The 27701-nt window shown below is 46.7% G+C and overlaps 1 long non-coding RNA gene across 9 annotated transcripts in view; it reads right to left on the bottom strand.

Moving 5' to 3' along the window:
* LOC131508526 (uncharacterized) overlaps window positions 1–27701 on the bottom strand; it is a 384833-nt gene that overhangs the window by 275918 nt on the left and 81214 nt on the right. For 2 of the 9 annotated variants that reach the window (XR_009260051.1, XR_009260059.1), the window contains exon 1: window positions 659–2350. The exons of the other annotated variants lie outside the window; for them this stretch is intronic. This is a non-coding gene — a long non-coding RNA (uncharacterized LOC131508526). Of the gene's footprint in view, window positions 1–658; window positions 2351–27701 lie in introns of those variants that run through there. 9 annotated transcript variants of the gene reach the window in all.

Here is a 27701-nt window from a genome sequence, read left to right as displayed (position 1 = left end):
ACGAGTGGGAAGGGGCAGAGAGAGAGGGAGACAGAATCCGAAGCAGGCTCCAGGCTCTGAGCTGTCAGTGCAGAGCCCGACGCAGGGCTCGAACTCACGAGCCGTGAGGTCATGACCTGAGCCGAAGTCGGACGCCCAACGGACTGAGCCACCCAGATGTCCCTGCACCCGTTTTAAATACAATAACTTCCCTCCCCTACCCGCTGGCAAGCACCCTTCTACTTTCTGTCTCTTCAACATTTTTTTTTTTTTAATTTATTTTTTTTTGGGACAGAGAGAGACAGAGCATGAACGGGGGAGGGGCAGAGAGAGAGGGAGACACAGAATCGGAAGCAGGCTCCAGGCTCCGAGCCATCAGCCCAGAGCCTGACGCGGGGCTCGAACTCACGGAGCGCGAGATCGTGACCTGGCTGAAGTCGGACGCTTAACCGACTGCGCCACCCAGGCGCCCCTACTTTCTGTCTCTTGAATTTGACTACCCTAGGTACTTCATATAAGTGGAATCATACAGTATTTTGTCTTATTTCTGGCTTATTTCATTTAGCGTAACGTCCACAAGGTTCATCCTTGTTGTAACACGTTGCAGAATTTCCATCTTTTTTTAAGGCTGAATAATATTCCATTTTATGTATATGCCACATTTTCTTTATCTACTCACCTACTGATGGACGTTTAGGTTGTTTCCACACCTCGGCTATTCGGAATAGTGAGTGCTAATATCTCTTCATCAGTTCCGTCCGATACATACCCAGAAGTGTAACTGCCAGATCATGTGGTAGTTCTATGTTGAATTTTTTGAGAAATTGTCATACTGTGTTTCATAGAAGCTGTGCTATTTTACATTCCCACCAATAGTGTACAAGAGTTCCAATTTCTCCACATCTTTGTCCACACTTGTTATTTCTGGTTGTTGTCATTGTTTGTTTTTGCTTTATAGCAGCCATCCTGCTGCACGTAAGGCAGGATCTCATTGTGGTTTTGATTTTTAACTGCTACTCTTGTTGTAGTGGCCAACACTGGAACTTTCTCCTGTCTGTGTTTTTGTTTCTTTATTTTAGAGAGACAGAGACAGAGCATGAGCGGGGAAGGGGCAGAGAGAGAGGAAGACACAGAATCCGAAGCAGGCTCCAGGCTCTGAGCTGTCAGCACAGAGTCTGACGTGGGGCTCGAACCCACGAACCGGGAGATCATGACCTGAGCCGGAGTCGGTTGCTGAACTGACTGATCCACCCAGGTGCCCCACTCCTGTCTCGTTTTTAATGTTTCAGAGGTGGGCTTATTTTACTTTGAAGATCCATGATCCTTGGTGCCTAACTAACTTGATACAAATGGCCCAACTTCTAAGAGATCTCCCTATTCAAAGTCACCGGGGCTTGAATCTCCTAAGTCATTAGTGCTACCCGTCCCTTTTCAGAGGAAGAAACAGAGGTCCCCAGAGGGACACTGTAGTGGTCAGGAAATAAGAGGTGGACAGATTGAAAACCTGACTCTGCCACTCACCAGCTACAGGGCCGTGGAGTGTCTCTTGGCTTCTCTAAGCTTTGTTCTTGCTTTTCGTTTCTTGTTTCTCTGCAAAATGGAGACATTCATAGTGTCTATCTCACGGGGCTGCTGTTAAGAGCGAAGCTGGGTAACACATGCCAAATGCAATGCCAGGCACACAGTAAGTGCCCATTTCCAGCAACTCTTGTGGTTGTTGTTCTCTTATTCTTATTAAATAACTTGCCCAAGTCCCATGACTAGTGACCATGTTTCCAGATTCCCAGTTTATGTTCTTGCCATGGTAACTCTTGACCCTACTTTCCTCGGTAGATGTGCTCACTTAGCCTTCTATGTGTCTCTGGGTCCAAAAACTGTAACCAATTGCCTTGTTTCTAAAATGTGCACTGAACTCAATCTCTCACTGGTATACTCAGTTCAGTGCCATTCAGGAGGACGGGGGACAGCTGTGGAAAGCCACTGCTGGTTGTTACCGCAAGTTCCAAGTGGTCCAAGGTAGCAAAAGGCAAGGGCCAAATGATAGGGTGTGTGGAGGGTGTTCAAGGCACTGGGGCCTTGCGAGACCTTTGGCCTCCATGAAGTTCACATGATCTGACCTGACGGCTCTCCTCAGTCATTGGGGACCTGCTTTACCTTTGCATTGATTCCATCATGCATTTGTCTGATAATCCACACTTCACGAAGATGCTCTCATTCGGTGAGTAGTTCTTGAGGATCTACTCGAGCAAGATGATGTTCGAGGTGCCAACCACACCAAAGAGCAATGTCGCAGAGCCTGGGGAGGGAGACAGATATTCAGAAGGCCACACAGACCAGTGGAAAACCACAACTCTGCTAAGAGCGTAGAGGAGCTGAGTGCCTTGGGTCATGACAGGAACCACTCTCCGCTGAAGGTCCAAAGCATGGGCTGCAGTGTTACAGAAGCAGCAAGTAAAACTGAGATGGGTCTTGGGCTGTCTCCTGTCTGGACCCCAGACACCTGCTGTAGCTTTCAGCCTCCAGCAACCTTGCCACACTCACGGCCATGAGGGAAGGATCTGTTTCAGGTCTCTCCTTGACTTGCACATGGCTATCTTCTCTGCCTCCTTCTATAGTCTTCCCTCTATGTGTCTCTGTGTCCAAATTTCCCTTTTTTAAGGATACCAGTCATATTGGATTAACACCCACCCTAATGACCTCACTTTAACTTAACTTACCTCTATAAGGGGCACCTGGGTGGTTCAGTCGGTTAAGCGTCCGACTTTGGCTCAGGTCACGATCTCGCAGTTTATAGGTTCGAGCCCTGTGTCGGGCTCTGTGTTGACAGCTCAGAGCCTGGAGCCTGCTTCAGATTCTATGTCTCCCTCTCTCTCTATCCCTCCCCTGCTTGCTCTCTCTCTCTCTCTCTCTCAAAAATAAACGAGGAAAATTTTTAAATAAATAAATTAAAATAAATAAATTACCTCTATTAAGTCCCTATCTCCAAGTCAGATCACATTCTGAGCTACCAGGGGTTAGGAATGCCACACATAAATTGGAGGAAGGGGACAAATTTCACCCCAAAACACTCCTGAAACAGAAACCTCTCTCTCACTTCATACTTTCCTTTGTAGACTTTGAAATTTTATATTTATTTATATTACAAAATTTATATTACAAAAAAATTATATTTCTATTGTAACTGTCTCATATATTTATGAGATTTCTATTACAAAAAATATTTTTAACAAAAATCTATTAGAAATTAAAACCCATCCCCGCCCCCCACCAAATCAACTGTCAAACGAAAGCACAGGGATTGTGTGTTGCAGGTCAACAGCATTTGTTTCCATCTCTGAAACGAGAAGTATGTCCTACATCACAGATCTCCAAGATGGAGAGTCCACATCCAAAGGAGACATGACTTGACCATTACTGGTCTCACACACTTCTAGTTATTTTTGTTTTGGTTTCTGTTTTGTTTTATGGTGTGTGTGTGTGCGCGCGTGTGCGTGTATGTACTGGTATATACTAACTCTTAGGGCAGAACTAAGACAATGGTTTTGGTAGTAGTTCTGAGCACATGCTAGAGGGCTCCTTCACAAAGAAGCTTCCTTTCCCATACAAGGATTGATACGGGTACCCCCTGGGAAGATAGGAGCCTTCCTACAGGTCAGGTAGAACCAAAGTGTCTGCCTGAAACTGAACTTCCATAAGGAAGGGTCAATATTACTCCACCATGGATCCAGTCATCAAAATGTGCTCAAAAGCAAGAACTACAAACAACACCCTAAGAATGGTGTTTTGCAGAAAAGAAAGTCTGGGTTCCCTCATGACGTTGGTGAGCCCTTGTGCTAGCCTTGGGCTACTCACCTCCAAAACTTCGTGTTATGTGAGCTAATGAAAAGTCTTTCCTGTTTGATCCATTGTAATTCAGATTTGATGTCACTTACAGCCAAAAGCATCCCTAAGTGAGACAACTATCATTTTTGCCTGTTACTGTTCCCATGAGACAGTGAAGAAAACAAATATCCAGAGAAGCAAACTGATATATCCAAAGTCACACAGCTAATGGAGCCAGAACTGGAATTCAGGGCTTCCCTGAATCCACATGAGGATACAAGACACCACAGTCAACACAAGCCCTGTTTCTCCCCCGTGGAGTTTTTACCACACGTTGTCACCTCCCAGAGCTGTTTTTAGTCTCCAAATGCCATGAGGCACTGGCTCGCCAGCTGCCGCCTCCTAGCTCAGTGCCATTGATAGGACATGTCAGCACAGTGGCCTTTGCTGTCTTCATGGGGGTACAGAGGTCCCGCAGGCATTCTGTATCCTTGCCCTGACAGGTCGTATGTCCCCCTCCCTTCTTTGGACATTCTTGTCCGTCAGCTCCTCTGAACTTCAATTACATCACTGCATGCACGCATTCTTGCAATATTTAAAACAGCGGCTATGAAAATTATGTAATAACATTAGGACGTTACAACGTTAAGCAGAATGCAAACTGCATGCACAGAGATAAGAAAAACACATATGCACATGAAAAATGAAAGCCAAACCACGAGACTGCTGGCTGCGACTGTGGTAAGACTGTGGGTGATCTCTCTTCTCTTTTGATTTTCCAAACTTCCTGGTATGTACTTATAATGAAAAACAACAAGGTTAAAATGTTTTTAAAACATGTCATTGTTTATCTGGCCCCTCTCCTGGGAGGTAGCAACGCAGAGCATGCTAGATACAAGTATGAGCTCAGAAGCTTCGCTGTCTGGGTTCAATCCCAGCCCTCCCACCTAAGAGCTGCATGGCCCTCCGTGAGTTCTTTAAATGTTCTGTATTTCGGTTTCCCCATCTGTAAGTTGGGGCTAATAAAAGCACCTGTCTCATAGGGTGCTGTTGAGGATTAAGCAAGGTAACATTTGTAAGGCATTTAGTGCCTAGTCCACAGTAAGTGCTATGGAAGTGTGGGTTAAATACGAGCCACCTCACTGTGCCTTCTCCACTGAGGGCACCTTGGAAGCGAATGTGATATAGAAACTGGGCAAACCTCATGTTCAGAGGGACCGAACCGGTGGAAGTTTCAAGAGGTGGATTTGTACTCAAAATAATTAAGACCGTAACTCTAGAGCTGTCTCACTCATATGGAGCAGGCTGGAGGGGTGCTCCTCATTAAGTCAGCACTGGATGGCTCTCTGTCATAAATACTCTCTGATGCTTTATAGCTCATGAAGTATCCCCTCATAAGGCTCCTGGCAGAATTACGGAAAGGAAAGATGAGCAATCCTGCCCCGGGGCACAAAGACCCCTCCCCACCCCACCCCCCACCTCCCCCATCCCACCCCCAAGCTAGTCTTTCTCTGCTTAAACAGGATGAAGTCCTCTAGCGGCCAGGAGGTGACACTACAACTTTTTATGTGAGTCCCAACACAGGATGCCCAACGGGCGCTGGCGACCTTTATTTAGCTGGGTTTAGTTTCGCCTGGCATGTCGGGAGAGAATGCAGGTCTCCTTCTCTCCCCGGTGGCCAAAAGAGCTAAAACACATTTCCTATGACCCAGTACCTGCATGTTGTGGTACAGCCCACCTTATCAAACTGATCTCTAGAAAGGAGGCCCTTCCCCTGGGTGCATTTGATTGTATATGCCACTTGTGGTATACATTACATCTGCTTAGAGACAGAGGGTTTCTAAAAATGATGGCTTAGAATTTGTTAGAGATGGGTAGACCTTAACCTAGATTCTCTCATTTCAATCCCGCCACGTTATATGGGGGAAAGCCCAACGTTTAGAATAGTGCCTGGTACACAGCAGGTACCTTATAAATATTTTATGAGAATTAGGTGTCATTTTTTCTCCTTGCCATTACTTTAAGAATAGACCTCATCAAAACACTCATTCAGATGACACATGAACTGCTCTTTCTTTCTCAATGTGGCATCGGTAAAATGCCCATGAAAACAGGATGCTACATTAGGAAAAAGGTTCCTTTATTCTTATATTTTATATATTATTGGGGAGAAGAAAAAAGCAGGAAGGAAGAGGAAGAAGAAACAGACCAAACAAAGGATAGTCCAGCACAGAGCTCAAGAAACTTTCTGGAAAGGGCCAGAAGGTAAGCATTCTAGGCTTTCTGAGTCATGCAATCTCCCAGCCACAGACAATACATAAAGTGAATGGGGATGACCGGATTCCAATCAAACTTTATTGACAACACAACCAGTGGGCTGGATCTCGCCTGCCAACCCTTCCTGGAACACAAGAATGATGACATAAATGGCAGAAGTGGTTAAATGATCATGGTGTTCGCTTACTACCCAAGTCCAAAACCAAGTGTCAGGCCCTGACAGAGTGTGTACAACTTCAGAACATTGGCTTAACCTCTCCATGCCGTAGGTTGTGTTCAACTTTAAAGTGGAGAGAGTAATACTATGGGCCTTGAGGGATTAGCGTGAGGATCAAATAAAACCACGCTGGCAAATGATAAGCACGGTGACTAGTACTTGGAAGTGCACTATAAACACCAGCTGTCTTCATCGTCACCTTCCCTGTCGTCATCGTCTGAGTCACTTGACCGACAGAATGGTGAGCATCACATGAGATAATGGACATGAACGTGCTTTGCAAAGAGAAGACCTCTTTCACTTAAGTGCTCAAATGCGTAACAATATCCCATCCGCTCATTCCTCATTGCCGAAATGCCAGGGGAAGTTGGATATATTCTTCTTGTGTCAGTGGAATAGTTCGGGAAACTGAGCCTCTGGAAAACTTAGGAGAATCATTGCAAGTGACAACTTCCTGATTTGGTGAGGGCACCCCATAAGGAGCCCGGCTTTCATATTCTTTGCCCCTTTTCTGCCTCCTTTCAGCAACTTTGGATCGCCATGACTCTACTGGGAACTGTTTGCTCAAAGATTTCGAAATACCTCCAAGAAATATGTCCTGAAACTTTTCTCAAGCCTGCTCCCCTATCTGCCATCCTCCTGCCCCCTCCACCTGCTGATTTTTGGCCTTCATTATCTGCGCCTAGTCTACTGCAAAAGCCCCTTAACTGGTCCCTGTGGCGTAGATGGATTTCTCCCTGTTCCATCATCCACCATCCACTCTCATTCTGGGTGATGCTTGTAAAGCACAGATCTGACTCTCGTGCACAGAAGGCCTTTCATGATACAGGTCCCCATCAGTTCAGCAGGCCAAGTGCTAGTCCCTCCTATCCCCCTGTCCATCCCCAGGGACACCCTCCTGACTCCAGCTCCAGCAACATGCTCACCCTTTGCTCAGCTCCATGGGCTCCCCACAGGAGGTCTCCACAGTGCCATTGGTGTTCCGGAGCAGAGACCCCTGCCACCACGACACACACACTCTCACTCAACACCACAGTCTAAGAAATCTTCAGGACCAATTCCATCAAGCCCCAGGCACTGCCCGGAGCCTACTCTCCCAGCCATCATCCCACATCACCTGCTCTTCCATCCCCAAAGAGCTTTGTACACACACTGCCATGACTCGGCTTCCTGCCCTCCCCAGTGTCCCAGTCTTCTCATGGGTCCTGCACATTTCACTGTCCATTCTCAGAAAAATTCTCTATTCTCCACCTCTTCCCTGAAGCTCCCCTTCACCTTGCCCTGAACTGAAACCTAGTTCCCTCCTAAAATCTCTGCTTCCTCTTCTGTCTGCTCAAGGGTAGCTCTTCTCTTTCTCAAACTCCTTGTGCTGCTGACCCAGAGATGGAGGAGATATCCTCCTTGCCATGTTCGGGACTTTATCCTTCCTGCTTCCCTAAAAAAGCTCATGGGCCTAGAAGCTCATGCCACTAGACTAGACCACCCAGCCCCTTCCTGTCCCAACCCTATTGTGCTTTTCGTTTATTAATGCATTTAAACCTCACAAAACCCCTCGAGGTAGGTACGATGATCATCTTCATTTCACAAATGAGGAAACTAAGGCAGAAAGAGGTTGAGCAGTTCACCAAGAATCACACAGATAAGACTCAACTTCAGGGAACTGACGCTAGAGTCTGGCCTCTTAACCATTCCAACCACTCACACCCAGATATGGTGGCCCCCTCCACTCATCTCCCTTCCTTGAAGATTTTAGCACCTGCCTCACTGACTCTCTTTCTAAAACCTCTCCTATCATAATGCTTAGTGATTTCAATTCCACGAAGGCAATTCTCCCAGCGCCCTTCCTGCTTAGCTCCTAGGCCTCCTTGCCTCCAGTTCTCCTGTTCTTCATCCTATAACCTTAGTCAAAAGCTTAGATCAGATCATTGGCAATAACTACATGTTATGGACTCAATGCTTATGTCCCCCCAAAATCCATACGTTGAAGCCCTAACACCCAATATGATGGTATTTGGAGATGGGGCCTTTGGGAGGTAATTAGCATTGAATGAGGCCATGAGGGTGGAGCCCCATGAATGGGATTGGTGCCCAATGAGAAGAGACCAGAGAGTATTTAAAAAAAAAAAAAAAAGAAAGAAGAGACCAGAGAGCTCACTTGTGTGTTCTCTCATTCATCCCCCCTTCCCTCCTTCTGCCTCCTTCCCTCCCTCTGCCCTTCTCCCTCTCTCCCTCTATCCCTCTCTCCCTCTTCACATGCACAAAAAAGAGGTCATGCGAACACACAGTAAGATATGGATTCCCTACAAACCAAGAACAGAGGCCTCAGAATGAAACCTGCGTTGCCAGCACTTTGACCCAGGACTTCAGAGCTGTGAGATATAAATGTCTACTGTGTGAGCCACCCCGCCTGTGGCATTTTGTTATGACAGGCCCAACATTCTAATCCCCTTTACTTTCTCTATTACCCCAATTTCAAGCACTCCAGGCACAGACCACTATCCTCAGTCTCTCCAGCTTACGCCCTCCATGAATCCAACTCTAATCATCTTCAAAACCCATTAGGACTTCCATCATTGCCCCAACCACCAAGAGAATCCACCCACCTTGCCTAGTGAGATTCCAGGATCTATACCCCCTTTCATACACCCTCAATCCCAGTGCCTGTAGTTCCTCTCTCTTCGTTGCCTAACAAAGTGCAACTTGGTTAAGCCCACCCTCCCACCCATGCTGTGTCTGCTCCTAGCAGCTGAACATGGAGAGACACAACCAGCCATGCTAATGGGCCTCACTGCAACATCCGTTGGTCATACCCAGCAATGTCTCATTTCCTTAGTCAGTCCCCTCAGCGAGGGACCATTCTCTGGACCTTCTCCTCAAACCTCCAATGCTCACTCGCTCCTCCTCACTCTCAACTAATCCTCTCACCTTTGCACTAAGCAGAAGCAGTCCACAGAGAGCCTCCTCATGCAACCCCCACTGATTACTCACCCACCTGCATCTGTCCCATCATCCTGCCTTCCTCTGTCACTTCCTCTCTGCAAAGGCCAGCCATTCCCCTATGCCACGGACACCATCACTTCTAACCTCCTTAAGGACATTACTCCAACAATTAAACCCTCTGGCTCCTACAAGTATTGGGTTTTCCCTCTCTGCTCAATCTTCTCCATCATCCCATATACAAGCTTTTCTTCCTTCTATCTTAAAAAAATACTTTTTAACTATGCTGACGCCAGCACTCTCCTCCAGCTACTTCCACTTCTTTCTTCTCCTTCACAGACTAGATTTTCTGAAATGTTCACTGAACTCAAACGTTCTAGTTTCTCCCATCTCATCCTGAGGTCCACTCAAATCGGCTCTCAGCCTCGCAATCCCCCTGGGATGGTTCCTTCCAAGACCACCAAAGGCCCCCAGGGTGTTCAATCCAGCAGTCAATGCCCAGTCCTCACTACCTGGACCTACCAGTAGCATTGACACAGATGACCACACCCTCCTCTTGAAACACAGCATGATCCAAAAAGAATGAAACACTTTGAAAAAGGAACTACTCGGTAACTGGATTGGGCATAAACAAGTAGTCAAAACCCGGGTGCCTGGGTGGCTCCGTTGGTTAAGCATCCCCACTTCGGCTCAGGTCACGATCTCACGGTCCATGAGTTCAAGCCCCGTGTCGAGCTCTGTGCTGACATCAGAGCCTGGAGCTGCTTCGGGTTCTGTGTCTCCCTCTCTCTTCCCTTCCCCTGTTTGCACTCTGTCTCTCAAAAATAAATAAACGTGAAAAAAAAAAAAACAAGTAGTCAAAACTTACTCTTCAAGGAATTATCATAGTTCTTGTTATCATCTTATAAATGCTCAACATGCACCCCTCAGGTCCCATGACACATGTCAATCCTGAAAGGTGTTTATCCAAGGCTTGTGTGGCATATTACAGTTAAATGACTGAAATGGCAGCCATGACACATTTTTTCATGTCCTCAAGGTTGGGAGGAAGAAGTGGCATAAACCAAGATTCTTGAGTCAGAAAATTTTTATTTTGATTACTGAATAATAAAATTCTTATTATGTTCAACTTGTCTGGAATTGGTCTGTACTTTCTCTGCTTGACTTCAGGGACACCACACTCACCAGATTTTCCACCTGCTTCTCCAGATGTTCCTTCTCAGTGCCCTTCCTGGCCTTGTACATCCAAGAGCTCTATCCATTTCTCCTCTTCCCATCTATTCTCAGTCCTTGGTGAGTTCGTCCACACTCTTGGCTTTAACAGCCAACAATCTCAGGTAACAAGCTCATACATCAACAACGCACTTGGCATTGCCACCTGGGTGACATCTTCTTTTTTTAATGTTTATTATTTTTGAGAGAGACAGACAGACAGAGCAAGCAGGGGAGGGACAGAGAAAGAGGGAGATGCAGAATCAGAAGCAGGCTCCAGGCTTAGAGCTGTCAGCACAGAGCCCGACGCGGGGCTTGAACACATGAACCATGAGATCATGACCTGACCATGCATTGGGTCATGACCATGCATGACATGAGATCATGACATGACCATGCATGCGCCTAACCAGGTGCCCCATGGGTGACATCTTTTTTTAGTGTTTGTCTGTCTGTTTAGAGAGAAGAGATAGCATTACCGGGTGAGGGGCAGAGAAAGAAGAGACAGAGAATCCCAGTCTATGCTGACAGCACAGAGCCCCAGGTGGGGCTTGATCTCATGAACTGAGGTCATGATCTGAGCCGAAATTAAGAGTCAGATGCTTAACTGACCGAGTGACCCGGGTGCCCCAACGTGGGCAACATCCAATAGGCACCTCAAGCTCCAGATATTCCCACACACATAAACCTGATTCTCCCAGTCACTGCCCTTTCAGAAGGCGTCCTCTTCATTCTGCACTTACTCAGGCCAAAACTCTTGAAGTCCTCCTTGACACCTCTCTTTCTCACACGCCCCACATCTAATCCTTCAGCAAAGCCTACCCTCACAACATGACAACCTCTTGCCCCTTCACAGGTCCCAGCCCAGGCCAGGGAAGCTCTGTTTTTCACCTGGATTATGGCAGCAGCCTTCTCCCAGATTCCCTGCTCCACTCTTGACTCTTGCATTACTTTCCCACGGCTACCCCAATGTATCTCCTCAACCTGGGTGGCTTAAAACAACAGGAGTTTATTATCTCACAGTTCGGGAAGGCAGAAGTTCAAGGTGCAGCAGGGCCAGGCTTCCTCCAAAGGCTCTACAAGAGAATCCTTCCTCTCCTCGTCGGGCTTCTGGTGGTGTCCAACATCCCTCCCTCGTGGCTTCTTCAGCACTCCCATCTCTGACTCTGTTTTCACATGCCCTTTTCCTCCATGTCTGTGTCTTCTCTTCTGTCTCTTTTAAGAACATTTATCATTGGATGGGAATAGGTCCCACCCAGATAATCCAGGATGATCTCATCTCAAGATCCTTAATTACATCTGCAAAGACCCTTTTTCCAAATAAGGTTACATTTGTGGATTGTGGGGTGAGGACGTGGATATCTTTTGGGGGGCCACCATCCAATGCACTATACCTCTCTAGAGTCTGTTCTCCATACAACACCCTGTCAACGGCCTTTAACACCATACATCACATTATGCCGTGCCTTAAAACTCTCTGTAAGCTCTCATCTCGTCAGTGAAATCAGAGGTCCTCACCATGACCGGGAAGACCCCTAGGTCATGGTCCCCACTAACTCTCTGACCTCGCCTCCCGCCCCTTGCCCCTCACTCCCTCTGCACTAGCCCCTCTGGCCACATCCCAGCTTTAGGCGTATGTCCTTACTATTCTCTCTGCTGCCCCCTCCATGATTCACTTCTCAAGTCTCTTCTCCACCATCACCTCCTAACACCCCTGCCACCCCTTATCCCTCTTACTTTGCCTTATTTTTCTTCATAGCATTTCTATCCTCCTCCATCATCAGCTGAATACCGCATATTCCTTTTCTGTCTGCCTCCTTTAATGGAATGTAAGATCCATGAGGTGAGGGGTTTTGTTTTGCTCACTGCATGCTATGGACTGAATATCTGTGTCCCCCCCAGATTCATATGTTGAAGCTCTAATCCCCAATGCGATGGTATTTGGAGATGAGCCTTTGGTAGTTGGTTTAGATGAGGTCATGAGGGTGGGGTGCTCACGATGAGATTCATGTTCTTATAAGAAGAGACCACAGAGCCCGCTCTTTCTCTTTCCACCATGTGAGGACACAGCAAGAAGGCAGCCATCTGCAGATAGCCCTCACTGGGAACAAAATGGGCCAGCACCTTGATCTTACACTTCCCAGCCTTCAAAACTTTGAGAAGTGTTTGTTATTTAAGCCACCCAATCAATAGTGTTTTGTTACCACAGCCCAAACTGACTAAGACTGACTGTGGTATCTCCACCTCCCAGAATAGTGCTTGGGGGGTGATGAGTGCCCCATAAATATTGTGAGTGAAAATGTTCCCACGGTCCTCTGGGAAGGGATTATATCCCAGTACTAGAGCACCAGCAAAAAGACAACATTTTGGCTGGCTGGGTTTAATAGTACAGGTTATTTTAGTTCCACTTAACAGAAAACCCAAACCAAGGCTCAACCTTTACAGGAAGTAAAGATTTTGGAGGCAGAACAGGCTTCAGGTATGGTCTGATCCAGTAGTTGAACAATGTCACTCAGCATCCATTTCCTTCTGTGTCTCTATGGATCTACCCCAGCATCAGTTTCACCATAAGGCTGACTCCTCTCACTGTCACAAGAGAGCTAACAGGGTTCATTTTCCTCACTTATGTCTCAAGGGGGAGAGAGTTTCTCCTCCCCCACCCCCACCTTCAAAGAACTCCTGGGCTTCCTCTTATTGGAGCCACTCACACCAAATTCCCAGTCCTGAACCAATTCAAAGTAGCAATAATTACACTAATTGCCTTCAACCAATAAAGATCCACTTCTAAACCGGGGGTGGGGCCAGTCAAACCACCAGCTGGGAAATCTGGAGTCCTTTTAGGAAGGAAGAAGGCAAATGGATGCTAAGAAGGTGACTAGTAATTCTCAGCAAAGTGGGTCTTTCAGAATTTCAAGCCCACTCAGGTGACTGCTGGCCCTGTCTGCACATAGGGTTGGTTCTGGGCCCCCACAGCCAAGTTCTGGCTTTTATGAGATATAAGCGAACCTAACCAAGGCTTTGGAACGCCTCTCTTAGAAACGAGTGGTGAGCAGACCAAGCATACAATTAAGTACTGAATTTTTCTACAAACACACAAACAGATACACCCAGAACAGGGCATGGCATTAAGTCCTCTGCACACATCCCTTTCCCACCAGCCTGTCTTGTGCCGAAAGACTTCTGGTTAGAGAATGTGCCAAACGATGGATGAAATGTTCCATCACAATTGAAGCAGATTCTCAGCAGTGGCTTTGCCCTCTGCACGGCATGGAATGCCTTTATGTAAGTGCATATCTATGTATGTGGACCCACAGCATCAATCTTGAGGCTCCTTACTCTCTTTACTCTCCATCTCGCTTTCTTTCCTTCTGCAAGAGTAACAGGGACTAAATGCTAAGGAAATCTTGAGTCTGTTGAAAGTGTTCCAGGCAAATAAATAAGCTTCCCATCTGAAAGTGATTTAAGAATCCCAAAAAGCTTTCTTATCTCCAACTACCTCTCCCATGAGTCTGCCTGGAGTCTAAAATCCCCACATTGGTCAAGCCTTCGGATTTGGGGTCTTGAAGATGCAAGAAAATTATCTCTTGAGTAAGTCACTAACAGCCATTGACCCCTAGGGGTGTTAGAGACCTTGCAGATATGAAGTCCTGGGTGTGCGTATCTTAGAGGAAAAGAGGGCTTTATGTAACGACCAGACCAAAGAATATCCTAAGACGCCAGCAAGTAGGCAGAGTGAAGAACCTGAATTTGTGATGGAAGGACAACCAACATCCAACATTTCTTGCATCTTAACTGGGAGGCACTTGGCTTCTTTTATCAAAATGATGGAAGGCAGCATAGGCTGTGATTAATTTCTAGAGTCTGACATCCTGGGTCCAGACTCCAGCTCTGCCTCTAACTGTGTAGCCCTGTGCAAATCTTTTCAACTCTTACCTGCAAAAAGAGGGTAATAACAAGGGCTTGTAGGATAATGTTATAATATAAAAAGTATATACAATATTATTAGTAGTACAGTACAATATATACTTATGTATATATAATACTGTGGTATAACATATAGTATACAATATTATATATTCCTTTACACATTATACTATATGATATACATTATAGTATATATAATAGTATAGTATACTACACATATACTATATATACTGTTATACTATATTATGTAGCATAACATAAAATATATATATGCATATTATATATAATACATAATGTATATGTATATATTATACATTATACTATGCTATATAATATTATGCTATATATTTTAGTATATATTATACATAATACATATATTAACTATATATTATGTGTGACACTATACACATGTTATACAATGTTATTCTATACTTATTTATAATTATACTATATATAAGTTTATACACACTATGCCACATATGCTAGTATAATATGGTATAATAAAATATAATAGTAACATAATAATATAGTATATAGTATAATACATAATAATAATAGTAATACAATAAGAATAACCTTGTAGGGTTGTTGGTGTAATAAGTTACCTACTTGACAAAGACTGAGATACTGACCTCATTTCTCCATGCCCCTGTGGTAGTGTTATACATCCAACCCCCACCATGACTTCAGGGGATATGGAGGAAACTTCCCTGCCTTTGACTTGACTATGTCACTTGCTTTGACCACTGAGATGCTAGCAATGGTTTGAACTATGCCTGCACGACTGACATTGCCTTCTTGTGATCCTCAAAGAACCAACTAGTGTAGGGAGGATGGGCATCATGTGGAACAGACCTGGACCCAAACTACAGCCAGAGCCCAACACAGCCAAGCCCCATGTAAATCAGGCAAACCCCAGATGACCTGCAGATGTGCGAGCTGGACACCCGAGATTCCATGTCTGTTTATTACACAGCCAACATTGAGTGCATAGTAAACACTCAATAAACACATGCTTTTCATATTATGATTACTGGTGTGAGGAATTGCACATGGCTCCCACAACCAGGGTATTCATTTGGAATACCAAGTTTGTGATAGTTGGTCTCACAGTAAAAAGTTGCACTGCACGCTCTCAAAGGTCTGTTTGGGATCTGAGCCAGCAGGCATCCCAAGGTGTGGTTGACCAACAGAATCATTAACACACTCCCCCTCTGATCAGCATTGCTGTTTGTCACAAATTCTCCACTGCACCACCACATTCTCCACTCAACAATCTGACCAATGTCTATCGAGTACCTTCAACATCTGCTAGGCGAGAGGACAAACCCACAGTCAACAGGACAGATAAGGCTGAGCCTTCAAGGGGCTGCATTCCAGTAGGGGAGACAGGTGACAAACATATACAGAGACAAACAAGTAGAGACTGATGAGAGCTGCGAGAGCAATAAACAGGTGAAAAGCCAATGAGCAACTGGGGAAGCCACTTTATTTACTGGTCAAGGAAGAGGGAAGGGCAAGTGCAAGGTACAAAGTGTCCAAGGAGCCAAAAGGAGCCATGTGCATGAGAAAGGAAGGAAGGGTGTGCGTGAGAAAAGAGAAGGTTGAGCAGGGGCCTGAGGAGGACAGACTCTCGGGTTGAGACAAGAAGTCCGGATTTTATTCCCAGGGCAATGAGAAGCACTGAAGTATTGTTGAGATAGGGCAGTGTATTAGGATCCTCCAAAGAAAAAGAACCAGTAGGATATGTATATCTACACCTAAATCTATATTTATAACTGTATATCTATAACTATATGGATTTATTATCAGGAATTAACTCATACAGTTAGGAAGCCTAAGAAGTCCCACAGTCTGCCATTTGCAAGCTGGAGATACAGGAAAGCTGATGATATAATTCAGTCTGAGTCTGAAGTCCTAAAAACTAGGGGAGCCCTAAAAACCAGGTTTCAATCCCAGCCTGAAGGCACGAGAAAAAGAGCTGAGATGTCTCAGCACAACCAGTGAAATTCCTCCCTCCTCTGCCTTTTGCTCTATTCAGGCCCTCAGTAGATGGGATGGTGCACACCCATACTGGGGAGGGTCGTCTACTTTACTGAGTCTTCAGATTCAAATGCTAATCTCTTCCGAAAATATCCTCACAGACACTGCCCACCGCCAGTACTGTTTAATCTGGACACCACCGCAAGCAGTCAACACATACAGTTTGCCATTGCAAGCCCTCCCCTTGTCACCTTGGCCCCCAGCCCCATCTCCTTAAACTTATTATTATCTTATTATTATCCCAAATAAAGACTTACAAAGTCTTATTATCCCAATAAAGACATCACCAATAACATAATTCCAGCTAACATGATGCAACTACTCTGTAAACAACCAAAGATGCACCAACCCCTTCCCCCAAAGAGGAGGTAAGTCCTTGTGTGGTATTTACTCTTCTTTTTGATATCCTGTAACTTAAACCCATGATATAAAATTCACAATACTTAAGGACTATAAGGGCAATACATCTTATGATAAGGGAATAAGGGAAAGAAGAAAACAAAAGACATAACAAATATATTTGAGATATATATCAGATAGATACACATGTTTATAACAAAATAAGGAGAAAATACTCATGACAATTTTACTGTTTCTATAACTAGTCACATGGTCATTGCTGGTATTTACAACTTCCTTCTCCTCCTTTCCCTTCCCCCTCCCCCCCTTCTTCTCCTCCTCCTTCTTCTCCTTCTCCTTCTTCTTCACATTCTGTATTCCCTTTGCCTTCAGTTGGTTGTGGTTCTTTACCTGGTGGGGTGACTCAAACCTTCATTCGTAAATGGTCTGGGCCATGAGCTGTCTTGCCTGGATTGGGTTGTTGTGGTTTTCCACTGGCCTTAATCACAGAGCATGGTAAGGGACCTCCTGTATTCCAAATATACCCTTCATTCCCTCCATTATGGGGTAGTAGCAAAATTTCCCCTTGGTAGTTGGAATCAATCACCCCAGCCACCACCATAACTGTCTTCTTGATTCAGAAATATGAGGAGGCCAAGGTGATCAGGTAGCAATCTTAACTTCCACAGTTCAATGGAATCATTGTTGTGTCTCCTGGTGAAGTATTATTCCTCCCTCTGGAACAAAGACCTCTAAGCCAGTAAAGCACAAAGTTGTGGGAACCAGAAGCAAAACTATTACTAAGTGGGTTCCTAAGAGCAATAGTGAGTGATGCCATTCCCAATTCCATCCCTTGATTCCTGCACCTGTGAATCCAGGATATTGAAGAAATAGTACCACATATTGGATGTTGATTCAGAGCATAGCCAGCCTTCTGAAGAACCCTGCCCCAGGCCTACAAGGTATTGTCACCTAGCTTGCACTGTAACTGAGCCTTCAAATGGCCATTCTATCAAGAGTGTTGCTTCAGGATGATGAGGAGCATGGTAATACCAGTGAATTCCATGAATGAGTCTGGGCCCATTATCGCACTTCTTTTGCTGTGAAGTGAATACCTGGATCAGAGCAGTGCTGTGTAGAATACCGTGATGGTGGATAAAGCATCCTGTAAAGTGTATGGATACAGGGAGGGCAAATCCATATCCAGAGTGTCCAATCCAGTAAGGACAAAATGCTGCCCCTTCCACAATGGAAGTGGTCCATTAAAATCAAACTGCCACCATGCAGCTGACTTACCAACCACCCTGGGAATGGTGCCATAGTGGGGGCTCAGTGTTAGTCTCTGTTGCTGGCAGATTGGGCATCCAGTAGTGACCACAGCCAGGCTGGCCTTGGTGAGTTGAAGACCATGTTGCTCAGTTGACGCACAACCTCTACCCCTGCCATCACAGCCATTTTTCTCATGAGCCCATTGGGAAATGAGAGAGATGGCCACAGAAAGATGCTGACTGGTAGGTTTCCACAGAACAGATCATCCTATGCATTTGATTATCAGAATCCTCCTCTGTAAAAGTCACCCTTTGGTGAGCATTCACGTGGGACACAAATGTCTTCATCTTCATGCTTTCTGCCCAGAGAGGTCCATCCACATAAGTCTTCCCCAAATTTGTCACCAATTTTTCAATCACGTTCCTGCCAAGTTCATGACCATCCAGCCAAACCATTGGCCACAGCCCATGAATCAACATATAATTGTATATTTGGCCACTTCTCCTTCCAAGCAAAGTGAATAACCAGGTACACTGTTCAAAGTTCTGTTCACCGGAAGGATTTCCCGTCACCACTGTCCTTCAAGGATATCCCAGAAAAGGGCTATAGGGCTGCAGCTATTCACTTTTGGGTTTTGCCTGCATTGTGCAGAACCATCTGCAAACCAGGTCCAAGCCTTCTCTTCTGTCAACTGATCAGGGTAGCTTCCCATGAGGCCACAGGTATACGCTGGGAGAGAGCAGGCAGTGTAGCATAATGTGGACCGTGAGCATTTCGGCCACTTCATCATGTAACTTACTTTGTGCCTTCAGGACCTGCCTGGGCGCAGTCACGTCTATACCACTTCTATTTTGACAATGAAGTGTTGCTGGGCATGCCCAGCTTTATGGCTCCATGGGTCAAATAACACCTAGTTTATGATGGATACCTCAGGTCCTCAGTCATTGGTGGCCATGGTTAAGGATCCAGTCTCTACTAAGACCCAGCAGCAGTCTAAGAGCTCTTCCTCAAAAGGAGAGTAGTTTTCTGCGGAAGATGGCAGGGCATGCTCCAAAATCCCAAAGGCCTGGGCTGTGATTCACCTGGAGGCCCTGCCACAGGCTCCCAACAGCATCCCTGTCTGCCACTGTCACTTCAAGCACTCCCGCACCCGCTGGATCATCTGCCCAAGTGGTGGGGCAGTTCACACCGCAGCCAAAACCAACTGCAGAGCCTTCTCTGGCTCGTGTTCTGGGCCCTACTCAAGACAAGCAGTTTTGGGGGTCACAGCAACACACCCAAACGAGGAATGTGTTGCCTCCAAACTCCAAAGAAGCTCACTAGGCGTTGTGCCTCTTTCTCGGTTGTAGGACAGGCCAGATGTAACAACTTGTCCTTCACCTTAGAAAAGATAGCTCAACATGCCCCCACACCACTGGACCGCTAGAAATTTCACTGAGGTAGGAAACCCCTGGGACGCCTGGGTGGCTCAGTCGGTGAAGCGTCTGACTTTGACTCGGGTCACGATCTCGCGGTTGGTGAGTTTGAGCCCCGCGTTGGGCTCTGTGCTGACAGCTCAAAGCCTGGAGCATGCTTCGGATTCTCCCTGTCTCTCTGCCCCTCCCCTGCTCATCTCTCTCTCTCTCTCTCTCTCTCTCTCTCTCTCTCTCTCAAAAATGAATAAGCATTTAAATTTTTTTTAAACCCGAATTTTAGGTAGATTTATTACCCACCCCCAACACGCAAAAGTCTTACCATAAGGCTAGAGTAGTTGCTACTTCTCACTCACTGCCATCAGCACCATGTCATCCGTGTAATGGCCCAGGGGGATGTCTTGTGGAATGGAAAGGCAACCAAGATCCCCACACACTACATGATGACACCGGGCAGGAGACCTGATGTGCCCCCGAGGTAGGCCAGTGAACATGCACTGCTGGCCTCGCCAGCTGAAAGCAAACTACTTCTGGTGGGCCTGATGGACGGGGAAGGAGGAAAAGGCATTTGCTGCACAGATAGCTGCATACCAGGTACCAGGGGATGTGTTAAGTTGCTCAAGCAATGAAACCAATCTGGCACTTCAGCTGCAAGCACAGTCCCCACCTGGTGAAGCTTATGATAATCCGCTGTCATTCTCCAGGCCCCATCTGTCTTCTGCACGGGCCAAACAGATGGGTTGAACGGGGTGGGGATTACTGTGCCAGTGAACTTGACACATAAATTAACCACTACAGGAAGTTGGGATAGCAGTCCAGAGGGACCCTCGTGGGCAGAAATGCGGGCATGAGGGAGAAACCACTGGAAGCATTCAGAGGTAACGTGGAGGACTCTTCATCACGAAGACAAGCCTAAGAAAGAGGGAAAGTCTCCCGCCCGGGTTACCACTCCATATGGGATAGGGTTAACCTGTCAGTGAGAGGAGGGATAGGTTTTCTTCATGGGAAACGGGGCTGTGTAGTCACTAAGGGAAAAGTGGCAGTCATGCCGTTATTTTCCGTGGCCTGCATGGGGCTGAGGGCGTTTGCCCTTAGAAAATTCAGAAGAAACCAACCGTGGGTCATAAGGAGAGAGTGGACTGTGGTCGAAATCGCCCCCAAGTGATGACAACTGTGTCCCACGGCAGTTCAGCCAAGTTGGAGCAAACTTTCCCAGAACTCTCTTCCATGTCTGTCTGATTCTGGGCCACAGGAGAAACTCGGGCAAGATCTGGAAGGCAGACGTGCAGCTGCAGCCACGTTCAGGCTTCGAAGGCAGCGTGGGGTCAAGTGCTGCCGCAGCCCAAGTGCAACCTCGCCCGCCCTGTTGTGTGAGGCGGCGGGCGGGCTGGGGCCTCCTCGGTTCGTGCTGGGCCTCCTCCTTCGGCTTCTCCGGCTCCTGAGCCAAGCATGTCGCTCCATGACTAAGGGCACGAGCTTCTCCCGCAGGACACCCACATCCTGGAGGTGGGATGTTCGGAGGAGGATGAGACCAGTGCCGTCCCAGCTCGCCCTTGGAGGTGCCATCCCATCCTCATGGGTCCCAACGAGCCCTTCGAGTCCAATCCATCCCCGTGGGTCCCAGCTTGCCCTGGCTTCCCCCACTTCACATCCACCTTCTCCAACCACCAGCCCTGCTGACCTCAGGTCCAGCCACTAGAGGCAGAAGCAATGGCCTTACGGAGCATTTGTTGCACCAGCTCCCACAACTGCAACGAGGTCGGATCCCTAAAATTAGCCCTCACTCTAGAGCACGGAGCTTCTGCTCCTCTGACGGACTTTCTCCAGTTTAGGGCCTCCTTCCCGGGAAACCCCTCTGCCTGGGCAAACCGGGATGGTTGGGCACTCCACATAACAGTGAACTGTGCAGCTGAACGGGGCGGGGGGAGAACCTGGCTTCCAGCCCTGATGGGAAACAGTGAGAATTCAGGGCTATCCGCGCACGGTATCTGCAGAGGGGCTCTGCCCGTGGGACAGGACGTGTCTGCACGTGGTGAATCAGGGAATCGCTCCTCTGTGATCCATTTTACAAAAAATAAGACAAAATATGCATTTGCTTCTCCCCGGGAGCCTTCCTCCAAGTGGGTGTCCAAAGTCTCTTCCAGTTGGTGCTCTCAACACATGAAGAAATTGCACGTGCTGGAATTCATAGGCTCTGAAGCTGTCTCGGGCCAGCGGGGAACGAACAGAAAGGGAAACCAGGGCCCGAGCACCCCGAGTCTTTGTCAGAACCTGCATTTCCTTCCTTACCTGGGGGGAGAAGAACGGGGACTGAGGTGTGACCCACTGGGGATTTGGTGACCCGTCCCATACTCCGCCCACATTTAGTGTCCCCTCCTGTCACCGCGCACAGCCTGCTGCCAGTGCACCAATTCTGTATCTCCTGGAATGCACGACTCTGCCTTATGTGCCTGTCTGTCCTTGGTGGGTCAGTCACACTTCACCTCCCCTGGAAGCCTGCCATCAACCCCAAAACTGAAGCCCCGAAACCCTGGCCCCTGATCAGTTCACATGTTCTGCACATCTCCGGTGAGTATGACGCTGGTTTAAGATAATCTGACTGCACAACACTCTCCCCACTAGATTCTAACCCCTCTGTGGTCAGGAAGTGTCTTTCCATCCACATGCCAGCGCCTCACATGGTGCTTGGCCCACAGGAGACACCACATGCAAACATGCACACAGGAGGGAGGGAGAGCCATGGCCTTAGGGAGTGAGACAGAGCGACCGGACACATTTTAGCCTCCAAAAGATAAACACAAGTTCTCCGGGGCATTTCAGACCAAAGGACAGAGTGAAAACCCACCAATCCCTCGTATGTATCCTGTCCTACCACATAAGCACACAAGGTCACTCCAAGGAGCTGGAGAAGACGTAGGAGCAAGGACAGAAATGCCTCAGATGCATCATAGAATCAACTTCTGGGATTCCATGTACGTTTGCTACAGGTGACATTTTAAAACTGAGGCCAATTTACTTTTTTTTTTTTTTTTTTAGTTTTTAATGCTTATTTTTGAGAGAGAGAGAGAGACAGAGCATGAGCAGGGGAGGGGCAGAGAGAGAGGGAGACACAGAATCTGAAGCAGGCTCCAGGCTCTGAGCTGTCAGCACAGAGCCTGACGTGGGCTCGAAGCCATGAACCACGAGATCATGACCTGAGACGAAGTCGGACACAACTGACTGAGCCACCCAGGCGCTCCAAGGCGCAGCCAACTTATGACTGTCCACTCTAGTGCACTTATGTGACATGGTGCAGTTATTTGGAGAAATAAAACATCAGGTTTCAGTCCCCGTCACAGAGGGCGTGAGGGGGGGTGAAGGGCTTCCCATGGCTCCAGGCCAAGCCTTAAAGCCTGGTGTGGCTGCTCCCCACATGTTCACAGCAGGGAAGTCTCCCTTCCCCCACCCGCTGCAAGGCCAGTTCAAAGTTCCCTTCTCTCAGAAGCCTTGCTCAGTCCCCCTAGACGGGAACGAACTTGATTTTCCGAGTGCTTGAGGCATTGGGAAACCAGAGTACAACTGTGTACAGAGCACAGAGTGGACTTTGGAGCCAGACTGCTGGGGTTCCAGTCTCTGCTTCCAACTCATTCTCTGTGTGCCCGTGAATGAGGCGCCTGCCTCTCCAATCAGCATCCTCACCGACAAAACAAAACCTCCCTCTCAGGGGTGCTATAACCATGAGTTAATATATGCAAAATATGCAATATATGCAAAATAGCCAGACACAAAGGACACTCGATGCTTGTAGTTGCTATTAATATTATCATTATTATCACTATTATCACTTCTCTTAGGATAAAGATCACATCCTTTCTTACAGGATCACCACTGTTACGTTCTTGACTGGAGGCGTCTCAAGAAATCACTGACCCGAATCTTTATTTGGCTCTCGGCACTGTGTGGCTCACACAGAGTAAGTATAATTCGATAAATATTTCCTCAATGAACACGCAGGTGCATTACGGAGAAGACACTCCCTGCCCCACCGCCCACACAAGAAAAACAAAATCTTGACACGAAGAATATTCAACAACTCTTTTCCCCCAAGGAACATGGGTCGAGACGGCCTCCACAACCAGTGGCAGTGGGTCCGGGCTGGCTTTTTAGGCTCCAGCCGTCCTTACTTGTTTTTTCAACACTCCTATCCCCGGCAACTTCCTTTCCCACAAACAAAGGAGACGGGCCATGTGGAAGCCAGAGAGCAGAAATGAGGGCTCGTGGTCGGCTGAATGAAGAGGAAGGGCAGGGCAGAGGAGCCCGGCGCCGGATGTCAGCCTGCTGCCTTACCGGCTCTATGGCCCTGGGCACGTCACTTTGAACCTCTGAGCCTCAGTATCCCACATCTAGTAGGTGGGGCTCAGATACCAGCCTCCAGTTGTGGGGAGAAATAAGCAAGCTTGCAGACAGAGTACATGGCATGGGGCCTGGCACACAGCAGATGCTCCCAGCCCTGGGCTCTGACGCCTGGGAGAGCTTCCCGTGTCTAAATCCCGCATCTGTGCACAACTGCAAAGCCCCCAAGGGCAGAGGGAGCCGCTTGTTTAGATTCACTTGGGTTTACTTTTCCCAACAACCCAGTACACTGCCATGGGCAAACCATCAGCACTGCACAAATACTCAGAAAACTTGGTGACCCTCTCACCTCTTCCAGGAGAGGGAAGCTTAAGTGACTGGACAGTGGACTCAGGACTAGAATTCGGGTGTCCTGACTCCAAGTCCAGAGTTGGATATATGCAAGACGTGGGTCTCACAGCCAGTGGCCACTCACAAAAGGGCAAGACATGTCTGAGTGTGCAGGGTCCTGATCTAGTTGGGCATGAATGACTAAGTTTCGAGATGCAAACTCTACAGTTTCCCCCAGGAGCCTGGGAGAGACAGGGGGAGGGATGGATGTGGGAACAAAAGCCCAGGATTGCTCCCAAGAGACAGAGAATGCATGCTGGGCATTCCAGAATAACCCCTCTCCACTGAGTATGCTATATGGCCTGGAGCAGGCATGGACCCCAGTTCTTTTGCACCCCCTTAGCTTGCCACTGCCCAAGGACAACCCGACATGGATGGGCCTTGAAAGCATTATGCTAATTGAGATAAGTCAGACACAGAAAGACAGACACTGCATGCATCACTTACATATGAAACCTAAAAAAGCCAAACTCATTAAAACAAAGCAGAATGGTGGTCACCAGTTGCTGGGGATGGTGGAATTGGGGAGATGTTGTTCAAAGGCACAAACTTTCAATTAGTAGATAAATAAGTTCTATAGATCTAACACACAGCATGGTGATTACAGTCAACAATTGCATGATAAACTTCAAAAATGCTACAAGATTAGATTTTTATTGCCCTCCCTGCAAAGAAGAAATAATTATGGGAATAGAGGTGTTAGCTAATGCTATGACGGTCATCACATCGCAACATATAAATGTATCAAGCCAACAGGCTGGACACCTTAAACTTACAGAATGTGACGTGTCAATTACATATCAATAACATACATCAACATATAATGACCATACTGGAATCATGACTCCACTGGGAATGATGGACACCATTCACAGAGAATTCGCTGAGATCCACAGGAATCCAGAGGCAGGAGGGACTCCGTGGACAGGTGAGAAGACAGAAATAATCACAATGAGAACAACACTGCCTTCAACTTGATCTTAAATGCGCCCATTCCCTTTCTTCTCCATTCACCCCACCCCATCTCCAACCACCAACGTTGACACCCACTCTCACCATCAACTCAGGCTGTGTGTTGGGCTAGACACATCACATGGCCTCCCTGGCCTCAGCTGCCTCCCCTGTGAAGTGGGAATGATACCCTGAAGGCCAGAGGCTTCACGTGTCTGCCCGCCTTCTGTATGTTTTTTGGAAAAGTGTCCTTTCGTGTCTTCTGCCCATTTCTTAACTGGATTATTTATTTGGGGGGTACTGAGTTTGATAAGTTCTTTATAGATTTTGGATACTAACCTTTATCTGACATGTCATTTGCAAATATCTTCTACCATTCCATAGGCTGCCTTTTAGTTTTGTTTCCTTTGCTGCGCAGAAACTTTTTATCTTGATGAACTCTCAAGCTCATTTTTGCTTTTGTTTCCCTTTCCTCTAGAGATGTCCTGATAAGAAGTTGCTACAGCCAAGGTCAAAGAGATTGCCGCCTGTTTTCTCCTCTAGGATTTTGATGGTTTCCTCTCTCACATTTAGGTCTCTCATCCATTTTGAGTCAATTTTTGTGTATGGTGTAAGAAAGTGGTCCAGTTTCAAAATTCTTCTGCATGTTGCTCTCCAGTTTTCCCAATACCATTTATTGAAGAGACTGTCTTTTTTCCATTGGATATTCTTTCCTGCTTTGTCAAAATTTAGTTGACCATAAAGTTCTGGGTCCAGTTCTAGGTTTCCTATTCTGTTCCAGTGATCTATGTGTCTATTTTTTGTGCCAGTACCATACTGTTTTGATGACTACAGCTTTGTAATATAGCTTGAAGTCCAGAATTGTGATGCCTCCAGCTTTGCTTTCCTTTTTTAGGATTACTTTGGCCATTCGGGGTCTCTTGTGGTTCCATACAAATTTTAGGATTGTTTGTTCCAGTTCTATGAAAAATGTTCGTGGTATTTTTATGGGGATTGCATTAAATGTGTAGATTGCTTTGGTTAGTACAGACATTTTACAGTATTTGTCCTTCCAATCCGCGAGCATGGAGTGTTTTTCCATTTCTTGTGTCCTCCTCAATTTCTTTCATCAGTGTTCTATAGTTTTCAGAGTACAAATCTTTTTTTTTTAATTTTTTTTAACGTTTATTTATTTTTGAGACAGAGAGAGACAGAGTATGAACGGGGGAAGGGCAGAGAGAGAGGGACACAGAATCAGAAGCAGGCTCCAGGCTCTGAGCCATCAGCCCAGAGCCCGACACAGGGCTCGAACTCACGGACCGTGAGATCGTGACCTGAGCCGAAGTCGGGACGCTTAACCGACCGGGCCACGCAGGGGCCCCCAGAGTACAAATCTTTTACCTATTTGGTTAGGTTTATTTCTAGGTATCATATTGGTTTTGGTGCAACTGTAAATGGGATCAATTCCTTGATTTCCCCTCCTCCTCCTCCTCCTCCTCCTCCTCCTCCTTCTACATCATCACCACCACCACTATCATCATCATCATCATCATCATCATCATCATCATCATCAATATCATGATGAAGCTAAAGCCCAGGGAGACAAAGGGTTTGTCTGAAATCGCACAGCTGTAACCTGGGGCAAAACCAAGTCTCCACACATAAAACGGTGGGTTTTTCCATTTCATCACCCTGAGACAACATTATTGCCTGGGCCTAAAAGTTTACAGCGTGTCATGGAAAATATTTGAAATTATATGACTTTTCCACATTTCCAAATTAGAAGTCCAGTTCGATGTCCACGAGTCCTCAGCACAGAGCAAACTTTTCAGAGTTAGCATGTTAAAACCAAACACAGTAAGCCTCTTTGCTTCAGGTTCACATCTGAACCTGGAAGTCTCAGGGAGGATCACCGTGGAGCTGGGGATGGTCCAAAGAGCTCACCTAGAGGAGTGAGCACTGGAGCACTGCCCAGGTAGATGACAGGACTTCTGTTCAGGAGGCTAAAGGCTGAAAGGAGAGTTCAGATCAACTGCGAAGGGAATAGATAATAGTAATCACAAGGACCACATTTATTGAGCATTTAGTATGCCCCAGACACCATTTCAAGCACCTTACACCCATTGCCTTTTTAAAACCCCCAATCCTATGAAATAGGCAAACTTCTTATTTACCTGAATGAGAAAGATGAAACCAAGGGATCTTTACGAACTCACTCCACAAGGAAGCCTCTTCACATCTCACTGCTAAGATCTAGCCCTACCAGGACACCAGCACGCCTCCCCGAGTCTCTGAACCATCAGGCCGTCCCATGTTTCTTTCCATCTGAGATGCCTCTGCTCATCTCTGCGTACTGTAACCCCATTCATCCTTCAAGGCTTAGCAGGAATGTTATCACCTCAGACTTGCCCAGGAATAATTACCCATTTTGCCTTCTGACTCATTTGCCTGGCAGTTCAGCACTTACCATATCATATTATAGTGAGTTGTGTATGAGTGTGGGTGTGTGTGGGTGTGTGCTTCTACACCAGGGATCAAGCTCAAGAAGGGCCAGAATTATGTTTTGTCTTTATATATGGCTTAGTATATGTAAAAGATGGTCGATACAGTTTTGAGGA

Source organism: Neofelis nebulosa, chromosome 1 (assembly GCF_028018385.1).
Source record: "Neofelis nebulosa isolate mNeoNeb1 chromosome 1, mNeoNeb1.pri, whole genome shotgun sequence".
Lineage (NCBI taxonomy): Eukaryota > Metazoa > Chordata > Mammalia > Carnivora > Felidae > Neofelis > Neofelis nebulosa.
The sequence above is the reverse complement of the archived record's forward strand: the minus strand, read 5'-3'. Positions and strand labels throughout refer to the sequence as shown.